This window comes from Anthonomus grandis, chromosome 8, assembly GCF_022605725.1.
Source record: "Anthonomus grandis grandis chromosome 8, icAntGran1.3, whole genome shotgun sequence".
NCBI classification, from domain to species: Eukaryota; Metazoa; Arthropoda; class Insecta; order Coleoptera; family Curculionidae; genus Anthonomus; species Anthonomus grandis.
Window position 1 is genome coordinate 33,030,076 of NC_065553.1, and position 14,502 is coordinate 33,044,577.

Genomic DNA, 14,502 nt, shown 5'->3' on the forward strand with positions numbered 1-14,502 from the left:
TTTGATTTGATCTGACTTATTAGCACACATTTATTTGTTTATTTATTCACACCCTATAACACTACAGTCCGATGGTTCTCTCTCACTCGCTCCCAGTACTCAGTAAAAATCTGCTAATCTCATATTGTGTAGCATTTTTTTGTTCCCTTAGCATCATCTTAAAAAAAATACTACATACTTTCTTTTTATTTAGTTTACTTTAATTTGGAAAGAATATTGTTTATTAATTATTCGAATTTATTTATGTTAATCTCGGCAACATCGCTTTCGGAGGTATCCGTAATTTAAACAAAGTATGTACTGTGTGTTGCCTAAAAGCTCAAGGGACTTTTAAATAATTAAATGGACTCTTGAAGTACTTTTAATTTATTTCCTCATCATTAAACCTGTTTTTTATATTGTGTTACATATTTTATTATTAACAACACAGTTTACGTTTGTATTTAAGTATTTTATTATCAAAAAATGCATAAAAAAAATCCAGTCTAACTTGACCTTGCTTTAAACAATCAGCGCATATCGATCTTCGGGTTAAGGTTCAGAGTTGCCATATTGTGCTGGAACGGAAAAGCGGCTGATCTTATTATTTTCAATATTCAAAATGAATTAAAATCATTATCATTATTGATTGAGAATCATATCATTATTGAAGGATTTTGATAGGTCCTGGTTTATGTTCTTCAGTCGTACATAATTATTTATGTAGATTTCCTAGCAGCTCTATTCCTTTTCCTGGTAAAAGGTACGTTGGCAACAACGGCAATGGTTCGGTGGTGGGAGGTCACCAAGCACCAAGGTGAACCTTGATGCCCATCCATCTTTCTTTTTGGCGTGCGACCGAAGATCTGACAAGTCGTTCTAATTTTGCCTAGAAAAAAGGGCGAATCAAGTAAAGTTTTCCATTTCGGGATGTGTTAATATTTTAAACTTACTTATTTTTCGCACTGCATCTACCGATGTAGTTTTCCTTTTGCTGACGGGCGTGGTTTATCTGATTTTGTGATTTTTGAGTTTTCCCATGACATCACAGATTCCTTCGTCCTGCGTTGCTGCCCAATCAACTTTAACGAAGGTTGATAATTCTACGCCACAAAATATCTTTGATTGATATTTTTGGGGGGTCCTTCTTACTTATTGCTTAGTCCTTAGTCCTTATGTCATTTTGTCTACTTTTACCTGCCCCAACCACGTGATTGCTGCCATACTGCCTGACGCCATTTTCAACGCCGAGCCCTGCCTTCAACCCTTGCTGCTTCCAGACTGCTGACCTTCATCCTCATCCACCTAAGGCCATGCCTTCAGGCCTGTCAATCGCTGGATAATGCTTCCCTAGCATTCCTACGCAGTAACGCTGGGCAGGAAGTGTTTAAGCTGCGTGGCGGAGTTGGTAAAATTTCATCATACTTATATGACTCGAAAAATTCATCCATTATCCCAAAGATGCTGGTCATACACTTTTATAAAAAGTAAAAAACACGAAATCTACAGCATCACAAATACATTTAATAAAATAACGAAGGTTACATGTTTCGCTCGACTAGAGCATCATCAGACCTAAACAATAATTAAAATTATGTAACCCGAAAAAAGGAGAATTCAACAAAAACTTACCATAACATACACAAAACACCTGATATATAAGTAAACAAAGATTACAATAAAGTGGCACTATCTATGTACAAAGAACTCAACTAAACAATCAAATCACTTTATACATTTTAGAAATCTAACCATCATTTAAGAGTCTAGAACTACTTGAGGTTATTAAAAACTAGGTGGCCATCAAAATCAAACCTTTCATTAACACAGGACAGATCTGGGCTTTTAAAAGCTTTACTAATCTCCATTGTCTCCAACAAGTCTAGTTTTTTACTTTTGTTGCATTGATGCAGTATTTTTATATTTTGGCTGTCAGGAAAATCATGTTTGGAGTCGAGAAGGTGATTAGCAAAAGCTGATCTGGTCACTGTGATTTCGGTATTTTTTGGATTCGGAATTCGGATTGTAATTCGGAATTTGATGGCCACCTAGTTTTTAATAACCTCAAGTAGTTCTAGACTCTTAAATGATGGTTAGATTTCTAAAATGTATAAAGTGATTTGATTGTTTAGTTGAGTTCTTTGTACATAGATAGTGCCACTTTATTGTAATCTTTGTTTACTTATATATCAGGTGTTTTGTGTATATTATGGTAAATTTTTGTTGAATTCTCCTTTTTTCGGGTTACATAATTTTAATTATTGTTTAGGTCTGATGATGCTCTAGTCGAGCGAAACATGTAACCTTTGTTATTTTATTAAATGTATTTGTGATGCTGTAGATTTCGTGTTTTTTACTTTTTATAAAAGTGTATGACCAGCATCTTTGGGATAATGGATGAATTTTTCGAGTTAAATAATGCTATTCAAGCTTCACTCATCCGCCTCTACCAGAAAAACCTTATCTCAAGGAAGAATTACCTACTGAAGATATGGTTTATTTAACAATGCTTGCTTTTTCACCTTACGCCAAATTTCGTTTCTTTGCGATGCAAAACAAGGACTCATGCAGGTAGAAAAGCCTTAGACCTGGCTAGAAAATCATGGCTGAAAGAAGAAATCAAAGACCACTACAGGAACTTAAACAACGTCAATGTAAAACTAAAGTTTTTATTTTTCAAACTTAACAACGTATTACATTATGCGGAATTTATTTATTTGGATTGTAAATTCAGAGATGAAGTAACAACTTTCGGCTCTACTACTTTTAATAGATTACACAAGAAACTTAGTAACCTTAAAAACAAATATATAACTTCACTTAGACTCAATGATTTCCACGAATATCGCAAAAGTAATTTTAGTCATGTTTTTCACGATAGATTTATGAACCTTAGTGACGTTTCTTTTTCTGAAGTCGAATTAAAATTTCTTAACAACAATTTAAAATTTAATCTTCCTACTAGAACTGACCGATGTGTTAGGGAAACATTGGCTGTAGAGGCTGAAAATGCTCTACAGTCAACGGATATATCAAATAAGAACATTTTAAGAGCAAGAATAATTTCCTTTTTAAATCAAAATTGTTTTCTTAACAATAAACAGAGAATAAATCAAAACAACAACAACAAAATATTAAGATCTATAAAAAAGAAAATGAGGGACAACGATATAGTTTTCACAAAAGCCGATAAGGGATCATGCTTACTTGCCTTAAAAAGAGACGATTACATAAATAAAGTAATGAATTTTCTAAACACAGAAGACTTTGAAAACGTCGACAGAGATCCGACCGGTCCATTCTTTAATAAATTAAAAAAAGTCTTAGACATGACCTTGGTAACCTTAGAATATTTTAATTCCACAAAACAAAAACTATATCCCATGAACCCTAAAACACCTCTATTATATGGGTTGCCAAAAGTCCATAAAACTAGCATGCCAATTAGACCTGTGGTTTCCTTTGTTGACTTCCCTTGCTACCAGTTATCATCTTGGCTTAACAACATTCTTAGAAATGTCTCAAACTTCAAAGCGCCATATTCTGTAACAAATTCAGTGAATTTTGTCAAAAGCATTCAGAATGTTCACGTTCCAGATACAGCCCAGCTTATATCGCTAGACGTGAAAAACTTATTTCTAAGCATTCCACCCGCTGGTCTAAGTCAAAGATCTTCTCAGGGGGAAACTTGATTCACTTTTGGTGGAAAATCTACTTTTGCTTCTTTCTACTGTGTTAGATCAAAATTTTTTTCAATTTAACAACCGTTTTTTCAAACAAAAAGAAGGACTAGCAATGGGCTCTTGTTTATCGCCATTTCTTAGTGAAGTATTTCTTAGCAACTTAGAAACAAAAATAATGAGCAGTAATTTTAAAAATAACATCATCTTTTATAAACGGTATGTGGATGATATATGTTTGATTTGGAATGGAAGTGAGGTAGAGCTTACAAATTTCCATAATTATGTCAACTCTCTTCACTCTAAAATTGAGTTCACAATCGAACGGGAACAGAACAACACCTTACCATTCTTAGATTTATTAGTTAAGAGGGAAAGAAATAAGATATCCTTTGAAATATTTCGTAAACAAGCAACAACAGATAATATTATACAATATAATTCAACATCACCGTCCTCACATAAATTTGCTGCTTTCCATTCTTTATTTTACAGACTTTTTAACATCCCACTTTCTCGTGAAGCTTTTAAAAAAGAATTCCTTACCATTAAACAACTAGCAGTCAGTAACTTTTTCCCTCTTAAACCTATATACAGTGCGAACGTAAAGGTTGGAATAAATTCATTTAAAATTCAGGGATATGTTCAAAAAAAAAACGCTCGGACATGTCGATTTTTATTTTTAACTGCGGGTTTTCTTACTATAATTTTATGTATACAGGGTGGCCCAAAAATAAGTTACGGTCATCAACGTAATTTTTTTAAATGTAAACACCTATTTTTTATTTTAGATTTAGGTTCTACATCAAATTCTAAGTACATTTCATGTACCATGTCCTATACCTAAACTCGACCGTTGACGATTGAACACAATAAAAGGCTATTTTTGGAAGAGTTATTTATATCAAGCAAGAATACATAAAAATATTTTAATTAATTTATTAGGTGTTGAAAATGGCTGCCACGAACCTCTTGGCAATATCCCAGTCGATGCTGAAATTCTTGTAAAACGTTATCGATAACAGAAGGTTCTATCAATCTTATTTCTTCCGTTATTCTAATTTTTAAGTCTTCAATGTTGTTTGGCCGATTAACATAAACTTTGGACTTAAGATACCCCCAAAAAAAAAAATCTAAAGGAGTCAGATCCGACGATCTGGCCGGCCATTCAATTGCACCCCTCCGACCAATCCAACGTCCAGGGAAAACGGTATCCTGTAGATTTCGTGTTTTTTACTTTTTATAAAAAAAAAAAAAATACTTATATGAACTTGGTTTAATGATTTATTTATTCTATTTTGATTGATTGTGGTATTTATTTTTGTTGGTACACATATTTTGATTTATAAGTAGCCCTGTGCGTACTGTCTATTTAATCCTTTTTTCCTGCGCAGAGAATTCATGAATTTTCCCTAGGTTTAACGTCATATAATTAATGTCTTATTCCCATTTTAATTTGATATAAACCCATAGAGCTACACGTTCTCTTTGTGATATTTGAGTGTTACTATCACTATTTTTAGTATCTTTTTTTATCCATTTTTTTTATCACTATCACACCACCATTTGTAAATAGTTGTAAGTATATTGACCGCACGGAATGCAATATTTCAGTTGACATCTAGGGTATAAAATAAATTTTGTTAAAAAATTAAAATAAACCGTTTCACTTGAAGTTGATACCAGTCCAGACTATTGCTTTAAAAAAAAAAAACTGAATTAAGTTTCTTGATTTACTTAATTATAAACAACATCTTTAATTATAAAAATTTAAATAAACTTTAATTAAATTAAGTGGCGTCCAAAGATGAAATCAGTAAGTATAAAAGGGAGGGATGATCTGCCCTCCACCACGCTCACCAGACTAAAAGCTGCCGTGCATTTATGAGGCAAAAAAAAAATATCCATAGGGTAGAAAAATTGCCACAATTGTTCAATTTTATTATAATTTTAACTGTTCACTAGATGTCGTGCCATGTACCATTGAAGTATTGTTGGTTATTGTTTAGAATTTGTGTATGTGTTAAGTAACTCAGTAAGTATTTTACAATTTCATAATTTTATCTGTATTTTTTATGTCACCAGTCAAGAAAAAAATATTCGTATATGTTTTTGAACTGTTTGTAATATATTTTAGAGTCTGATGATGGCAAGAATACTTGCCGAAATGCATCACTCCTGAAATTAGAGTATTAGCATTTTATTTGTGGAGAAAAGACTTCCTCCTACTAACTTTTCAATATTATATTGACTTCACTTCAGAATGGACTTTTTTCTTAATACGATATTAATATACTCCTGAATGCTGCTATTTTTAAATACAGCAAAGTTTTTTTCCGTAAAAGTTTAGTCCATAGAGAGTGCAGCTCACACCAAATGGCATGCGCGCACCGCCGTTGCTCGCTCTGCCTCCGAAATTTTCTCCGGGAGCCACGGATCGCAGTGAGCTTAGTCCGGTAACCGGAATCGGGGCGCAGTGTGCATCTCGCAACCCCCCATTAACAACCCCAACAATCCCCCCCGGAATCGATATGCCCGAGTGAAATCGAATCACGTGAACTTGAAGTTATGCCGCTGTCCTCGGAGGCAAAAGTGTTTGTCGATTTTGGTTTTTTTTTAACCTTAGTTTAATTTTAGTTTTTCGTTTTCCTTGATGTTGATGAGGGTGTTTTTTAAATATTTTTTAATAGGGAGTTATATTTGGCTCTATTGTTTTTTTTTTGCCTCTCTATTGAGGAATATAAAATATGAAAAAGAGCGGAAAGTTTTAATGTTTTTTAAAATTTGTTGCAGATGCTATTCTGTCATTACTTTAAGTTATAATGGAGCGAATACTCAAACTAATGTTTATTTGCAAAAATTAAATTACTGATATGTCAAAAAAAAGTAAAAGTTTAGCAAGAACGCTGCGCTGCTGCTAATATATTCTTATACAGGGTGTCCCATCAAAAACAGTTCCGCTAGGTTTAGGGCTCTTTTTTAAAAAAAATTAAAAAATGCTCGGATCCGTCGATTTTTGATTTTAGAGATTTAATTTTTTTTAATACATTCAACCCTTTAAGATCAATCTTGGAACCCCTTGGCAGGGGTTACAACTACCCTCAAAATCTTAAATAGGAGTGGGAGTCAAGTGATGAGCTTATTTTAAAGGTATTTTTATTCTAGTTATACTGTTAACTGCTAAGTTTGAAATTGCTAACAGTTCTAAATTTACAAAACAAAAACGCTCGCACCCGTCGATTTTTGATTTTAGAAAAAAGAGTTTTTGTTTAAATTTTTAACCCCGCAACTTCAACCCCTTAGCGGGAGCGACATTCACTCTTATTTTTTAAATAGGAAGGAGTGTGTTATGATGATTGTTTTAAAAGTGCATTTAATTTTCTTTAAAATAGCGCTTTGTTTTTTAAATTTGAAGTGCGGGTTCCAGAGAAATCTAATTTAATTTTATTGATTAGTACTTACGCATTATCTTATCAAATGTTAAAAATGTCCGCCGTTTACCTCCCTACAATAGTGCAGGAACTGTTTAAAGTGTTCCCGGACATTGTGAAGAATATCGAGTGTTATTTGTTGGTATTCATGAATGATGCGACTCCGAAAATCTAATGATTTAGGTTGGGTGGCATAGATTTTCGATTTCAGATGTCCCCACAAAAAAAATCAAGAGAAGGTAAATCGGGTGATCTCGCGGGCCATTCAATAGCATTCCTTCTCCCAATCCATGTCTAGGATGTAATTATGATCTACGTGTTTATCTGCATGCCTCTCAATAAACAAAGTTGCCGTTACTCTTGCACATTGATTGTTTATAAAGTATAATTCAATAATTTCCACTCTCTTCGCAATAGAATAAACCATTTTTATTCAGTCGAAAGGAAATTACAGAAATAACTAATTTACATCAACTTATTTACTGAAGATGAACTCAAATTGTTGACTAAATTTTGATAATGAGTTACTTATTATATTGGGTATTACGTCACTTATAGCAAAAATCAATTTAGAAATTTTTATCTCACACGCTCAACAATTGAAAAGAAGAAGAAAATAGACTTATTCACGTATTTAAAAGAAATATGAACTTAAATCTGTAACGATACCGTTCGATATACTTAATTTAATTTAAGTTCAATAAGTTTTAAATACAATAATTTACTTGAGGTATAATAGATTTTTTATATACCTAGGAGCTAAGGTTCAATCTATTAATCTCTGAGCTCGTTTCTTCTTTTCAATATCCTACCTAACTTTGTTATGAATATTACAATTAAAAAACGATAAAAAACAACGAGAAGACCTACTTTTTTTAAAAAATACCTAATTTGAACCAACGTTTCGGTAGTTATATCTACTACCGTTATCAAGGTAATTAAATTAAATCAAAAATAAAATATACTTATCTTTCAAATTCTCAGTAATGCAGTCTCATCAAAATTTCTTCCTAATTCGAAAATACTTTATATACTTTTTTATATGATTTAACGGTTTATTAATAGTTTGACAAACTATTTTGAAAGATAACAAAAATTTCAAAGGTTACTTTCTTAAAATTAAAGGGGTGTGATCTTAATGTAAATTAATCATAGAAAATACATGAATATCAAATATTTTAAATCATTAATTAATTTTGAGAATACCCTGATCTACTTCTCTCTTTAGCAAAGGAATCCATATATTATGAAAATCAACCGAACAAGTAGCTAAGCATTTATCTTCATTTAACATTATAAATGCACTTTTCTTTAGCTTACGTAATTTTGAAATTGGTTCCTTTGCTAAAATTAAGGAAGCATTCAAGTCTATTCTGTGGTTATTGTCGAATGCATGTTGTGTAATTTTTGATTTTTGAAAATCATTGTTTTTTATGTAAGATTTATGTTCATTGATTCTTTTTGGTAATGGTCTACAGGTTTCACCTATGTAAAATTTACCACAAATACAAGAAATTTTATAGATTACATTTTTATTAAATTCATTTTCATTGAAAGGCTTAGTTTTTGTTAATAAGTATCGTAATGTGTTTTGTGATTTAAAAACAGTTCTTATATTAAATTTTTTAGCAATTCTTTTTATCTTATCAGAAAAACCTGGAATAAATGGTAAAATAAGATTTGTCGTAAAAAATGGTTGATTCAATTTTATACGTGGATTATCAAACTCTTTAAAGCAATTTTCTAAAAATTCTTTGGGATAATTATTTTGAATTAAGATATTTTTAATAAAATCTTTTTCAGTTGTTAAATATTGATTATTACAAATAATGTGTGCACGATCATATAAACTTTTTACCACTACTTTTTTTACCATTATTGGATGATTAGAATTAAAATTAAGATATCTATTAGTTTTATCTTGTTGATCCCTTGGTAAGTCTTTCGTTGCGTTTTCTATAGCTGAAATGATATTTAATTTTGGCAGAATTTTTGGAGTAATTGAGTAGTTGAGACCTTTAGAAAGAACAAGTTTTTCTGTATCAGATAAAACTCTATCTGACAAATTAAAAACAGTTTTATTTATAAAATCATTATTATTTGTGTTTAAAAGTTCTTGATTTATATTTTCATTATAAAGTAGAATTATTTTATTTATGTGAATTTGTTTTTTTTTTGCAAAAATTCTGCAAAAATTAAATATCATTTCAGCTATATAAAACGCAATGAAAGACTTACCAAGGGATCAACAAGATGAATTTAGAATTAGGGCAAAGATAGGAATTGAAAAACCCATTAAAATTAAACAAAATCTAAACTCTTTAGAATTAAAAGCTTTAAAGACACTTAAAACCGATAATAATATTAAATACTTCTAGCCGATAAAGGTAATGCTACTGTTCTTTTAAATATTAACACTTATGAAAATAAATTAAATTTAATAATTAATGATGGCAATTATTCTAAATTATCTAAAGATCCTACAGAAAAAATTGAAAGACAAATTTATAATTTACTTAAAAAGCATAAAAACCAATTTTCTAATATTGGTAGATTTAAACTAACTCCACATAATAGTAAATCACCACATTTTTATGGTTTACCAAAAATACATAAAATAAATGTTCCTTTAAGACCTATAGTTAGTAGCATAAATTCACCTACTCATCCTCTTGCAAAATATCTTTTAAATATCTTAACTCCATACACTAATAATTCTGATTCTTACATTAAAAATTCTCAACACTTTTTAGAAAAACTTTCTACAATTTCTTTTCTATCTATTGATAAGTTTTGATGTTGTAAGTCTTTTTACTAATGTTCCTGTTGACAAAACTTTAAGTATTGTTAAAAATAAATTAGAGAATGATAATAATTTGGCAGAACGTACAACACTAAGCGTTAATACAATTTTAGAACTTTTAACCTATTGTGTAAAAACTACTTATTTCCAATACAATAATGAATTTTATCAACAAAACTTTGGTATGGCTATGGGTTCTCCTCTTTCACCAATTTTAAGTAATATATTTATGGAAAATTTTGAATCTGAAATTATTAATACATTTGATAAAAAAACTAAAATATGGTGGCGAAATATTGATGATATTTTTTCAATATATCACCATAACGAAATAGATCTAACAAATTTTTTAAATTACATTAACTGAAAAGAATCTACTATAAAATTTACTCTTGAAAAGTAATGAGCCTCCTTTTCATCAGCTTCCTTTTCTTGATATTTTAATTATAAAGGATTTACAAAATTTTGAAACTAGAATTTACCGTAAACCAACTCATACTAATAGATATCTTAATTTTAATTCTAATCATCCAATAATGGTAAAAAGTTTATATGATCGTGCACACATTATTTGTAATAATCAATATTTAACAACTGAAAAAGATTTTATTAAAAATATCTTAATTCAAAATAATTATCCCAAAGAATTTTCAGAAAATTTCTTTAAAGAGTTTGATAATCCACGTATAAAATTGAATCAACCATTTTTTACGACAAATCTAATTTTACCATTTATTCCAGGTTTTTCTGATAAGATAAAAAGAATTGCTAAAAAATTTAATTTAAGAACTATTTTTAAATCACAAAACACATGACGATACTTATTAACAAAAACTAAACCTTTCAATGAAAATGAATTTAATAAAAATGTACTCTATAAAATTCCTTGTATTTGTGGTAAATTTTACATAGGTGAAACCTGTAGACCATTACCAAAAAGAATCAATGAACATAAATCTTACATAAAAAACAATGATTTTCAAAAATTAAAAATTACACAACATGCATTCGACAATAACCACAGAATAGACTGGAATGCTTCCTCAATTTTAGCAAAGGAACCAATTTCAAAATTACGTAAGCTAAAGGAAAGTGCATTTATAATGTTAAATGAAGATAAATGCTTAGCTACTTGTTCGGTTGATTTTCATAATACATGGATTCCTTTGCTAAAGAGAGAAGTAGATCAGGGTATTCTCAAAATTAATTAATGATTTAAAATATTTGATATTCATGTATTTTCTATGATTAATTTACATTAAGATCACATCCCTTTAATTTTAAAAAAGTAGCATTTGAAATTTTTGTTATCTTTCAAAATAGTTTGTCAAACTATTAATAAACCGTCAAATCATATAAAAAAGTATATAAAGTATTTTCGAATTAGGAAGAAATTTTGAAGAGACTACATTGCTGAGAATTTGAAAGATAAGTATATTTTATTTTTAATTTAATTTAATTTTACTTTAATTACCTTGATAACGGTAGTAGATATAACTACCGAAACGTTGGTTCAAATTAGGTATTTTTTAAAAAAAGTAGGTTTTCTTGTTGTTTTTTATCGTTTTTTAATTGTAATATTCATAACAAAGTTAGGTAGGATATTGAAAAGAAGAAACGAGCTCAGAGATTAATAGATTGAACCTCAGCTCCTAGGTATATAAAAAATCTATTATACCTCAAGTAAATCATTGTATTTAAAACTTATTGAACTTAAATTAAATTAAGTATATCGAACGGTATCGTTACAGATTTAAGTTCATATTTCTTTTAAGTACGTGAATAAGTCTATTTTCTTCTTCTTTTCAATTGTTGAGCGTGTGAGATAAACATTTCTAAATTGATTTTTGCTATAAGTGACGTAATACCCAATATAATAAGTAACTCATTATGAATTCGTCACAACAATACAGATTTTACTTAAATTTTGATAGTTTAAAAACTATTTTTTACCAACATACCTAAAATATCCAGTAAAATGTTTAGAATTTTTTTGCTTGGCGATGCGTAGCTCAAATTTAAAAAACCAAGCACTATTGTAATACTGCGAAAATTCAAGTTTTCAAAAGGATCCCAAACCTTGCTGGACTGTTTTCGATTGGCCACCCTGTATTTATTTTCCATCAAATATGATTTTTATAACATTCTACAGACAGAGGAGGAACGCGAATTTTCAATATAATTAAATGCAACTACGAATATACAGGGTGTCTCAGCGAAAACGAAACAGAGCTATTTTCGGTATGAAAAAATTTTTTTTTTCAAAAATCTCGGACACGTCGATTTTATTTTTGAGGGGGACAACTTTTCCTTACCAAGGCACCCTCATACCAGCAACCCCCTTCGAGGGGGTGGAATCACCCCTAAAATCCTAAATGGAAAGAGGGGTCGTATGATACCTTATTTTAAAGGTCTTTTAATTCTAAATATAACTGCCAAATTTGTGAAAAAAAGTGGCTAAAATTATTTCTCTGGATAAAACAGCTTGTCAAAATTGCGGAAACAGCGAAAATGAAAAAGGTATTATGGACTCTTTTTTGGATAATATTTTTAAAAGAACAAGGAAATCCTATTTTCGAAGGGGTCACTGATTAATTAATTAAGAGGCCACCTAATACCTGGAATCCTTTACGAGGGGTTGAAAGCACTCCTTAAATCTTAAACAGAAAGAGGGATCGTGTTATACTTTATGTTGAAAGTGTTTTCACTTTAAATTTAAATGGTGACCTTTGAGTGACTGATGGATTTCTTCTGGATATGAAAGCCAAATAAAATTCTGGAAAAAATGCTTTAAATAAACCTTTATGCCTGAAACCCTTTCTTCCAATTTTTTTTATTGGATCTTTAAAACATGATTAAAATTTTATTAGCATATCATATATAAAAACAAAGTACCAAATGAAATGCAAACACAAGTATCTGAAGAATTTATTTAGCTTGCTAAATATCATTGGTACTTTTTTCATAAAGCAGCATTTATTTAAATAGTTTTAAATTATTACCCAGTCTTTTACGTGTTGAAACACTGTTAGCAATGGTTTATTCTACTGCAGAGAGGGTTGAGATGATACCGTTTTTCTTTCGGCATAACAATTTTGCCAATAGAACGGTACAAGAATTTAATGACCTTCATTTTCTGTTAAAAAACGAGTCAACAGAAAATACGTTCTAGAAATAGTTGCTAAATTTAGGGAATCTGGCATTATCTATAAAAAGCGTGAGGTTCAAAATGCTGTTGTTGTCAATGAAGCAATGCAAATAACTGTCCTAGATCAACTTCATGCCGAGCCAGGAATAAGTGTCAGAAAATTGGCGACGAGTACAGGAGTAAGCAAAAGTAGTGTTCATAGGATAATTAAGCATAATAAATTCCATGCTTACAAAATTCATCTGGTGCAAGAACTGAATGAGGACGATTTTGACAGACGAGTGCAATTTTGTGAATCGCTTAGTGATATGATAACTGTTAATCCGCGTTTTATTTACAACATTTGCTTTTCAGATGAATGTACTTTTTTTCTTAATGGCAACGTAAATCGTCATAACTGCTGCTACTGGTCAAATGCAAATCCGGGCCATTTTCGTGAAGTTCATACCCAGTTCCCTGAGAAGTTAAATGTTTGGGCGGGAATCTTGGGCGGCTCCATTGTTGGTCCGTTTTTTCTGCCCGGAAATTTGAATGGAGAAATGTACCGAGATCTCTTGAAAAATGCCGTATATCCAAGAATAGTAGAAATAATGGAAGGCGGAAATCATTCTGATGATGATCAAGTCGTTTTCCAACAAGACGGAGCGCCTCCACATTATGCTGCTGGTGTGAGGCAATATCTTGATGAGATATTTCCTGATCGTTGGATTGGAAGGAGAGAACCTTTTATGGAATGCCCAGCAAGGTCACCCCATTTAACCCCATTAGATTTTTTTATGGGGGCATTTAAAAACAAAAGTTTACGCTACCCAACCAGACACCCTAGAAGACTTACGCCAGAGAATTATAAATGAGTGTCAGATGATAACACTTGAAGTTCTACAAAACGCCAGGCATCGTTTTGAGCAAAACCTGTATTCCTGCATGGAAGTAGGTGGGGCACAATTTAAGCATTTAATAAATTGACGTAATTTAAATAAACTTGTTTTATTTAAAAGACACAAAAGGAAAAGGGTAGGTATTTCTTATCTCTCTACTTTTACTGGCAGTAAAGATATTTCTTGCTATTTTTATATCCACAAGATATCCATCAGTCACTCAGAAGTCACTATTTAAATTCAGAGTAAAAAGGCCTTCAAAATAAGGAATGACACGACTCCTTTTTTTATTTAAGATTTAAGGGGTGCTTTCAACCCCTCGTAAAGGATTCCAGGTATTAGGGTGGCCTCTTAATTAATAAGTGACCCCTTTGAAATTAGGACTTCCTTATTCTTTTAAAAATATTATCCAAAACAGAGTTCAAAATACATTTTTCATTTTCGCTGTTTCTACAATTTTGACAAGCTGTCATATCCGGATAAAAAATTTTATCCACTTTAAATTTGGCAGTTATATTCAAAATTAAAAGACCTTTAAAATAAGGTATCTCACGACCCCTCTTTCTATTTAAGATTTTAGGGG

General features: G+C 30.8%; 1 protein-coding gene across 1 annotated transcript in view; it reads left to right on the forward strand.

Moving 5' to 3' along the window:
* The first annotated feature begins 6,119 nt into the window (after positions 1-6,119).
* The window catches only part of LOC126739042 (adenylate cyclase type 3), a 1,002,544-nt gene continuing 994,161 nt past the window's right edge, over positions 6,120-14,502 (forward strand). Inside the window, exon 1 of the mRNA XM_050444560.1 lies at positions 6,120-6,251. The gene's annotated coding sequence lies outside the window, so the exon portion shown is untranslated. The remainder of the gene's footprint in view (positions 6,252-14,502) is intronic.